Genomic DNA, 676 nt, shown 5'->3' with positions numbered 1-676 from the left:
ATCACAGTATGCTGTCGTATGGATCAATTAACATTGGATCCAATATGCAGTGACTTAAATTTGGGTGATATTCCTCCTCGATCTTTTTAAAACTGATTCATGTAAGCAATTGGATCTTTTCATAGCAGTGAAGAACACCGTGATTTAATTGTAAAGATCAAATGAAATGAGTAAGGCCCTTACGGTTTTGCAAATTGCTCACACGCGGAGCAGTAGTCTTGACGTTAATATTGGTGGTATTGCTGCTAACGGTCACATCACATTGAATGCACTGGTTCTCGTCCGATCACCGAAGTTAAACAACGTCGAGCCTAGTTAGTATTTAGATGGGTGACCGCTTGGGAAACCTAGGTACTGTAAGCATCTCATATTAAGGTGATAAGCTGGCAGAATCGTTAGTACTCTGGGAAAAATGCTTAACGGTATTTAACCCGTCTTTAGGTTTTGAGTTCAAATTCCGCCGAGGTCGACTTTGCCTTCCATCCTTTCGGAGCCAATAAGCACCAGTTGAGTACTGGGGGTGGGGGTGGGGGTGTAATCGTCTAAACCCTTAAGCCGAAATTGCTGGCCTTGAGCCAAAATTTGATGCCAATATTGGTGGTATTGTTACTATCGATGGCCGTCCCGAATTTTGTATTAGCGGAATTCCATGTGGTTGAAAATATTCTTTAGATCT

General features: G+C 42.0%; 1 pseudogene; it reads left to right on the top strand.

Annotated features, from left to right (window-relative positions):
- The first annotated feature begins 244 nt into the window (after nucleotides 1-244).
- On the top strand, nucleotides 245-363 carry LOC128250095 (5S ribosomal RNA; annotated as a pseudogene).
- The last annotated feature ends 313 nt before the right edge of the window (nucleotides 364-676 follow it).

This window comes from Octopus bimaculoides, chromosome 1, assembly GCF_046866305.1.
Source record: "Octopus bimaculoides isolate indiv1 chromosome 1, ASM4686630v1, whole genome shotgun sequence".
Lineage (NCBI taxonomy): Eukaryota > Metazoa > Mollusca > Cephalopoda > Octopoda > Octopodidae > Octopus > Octopus bimaculoides.
Note: the sequence above shows the minus strand (reverse complement) of the source record. Positions and strands in the feature narration are given on the sequence as shown.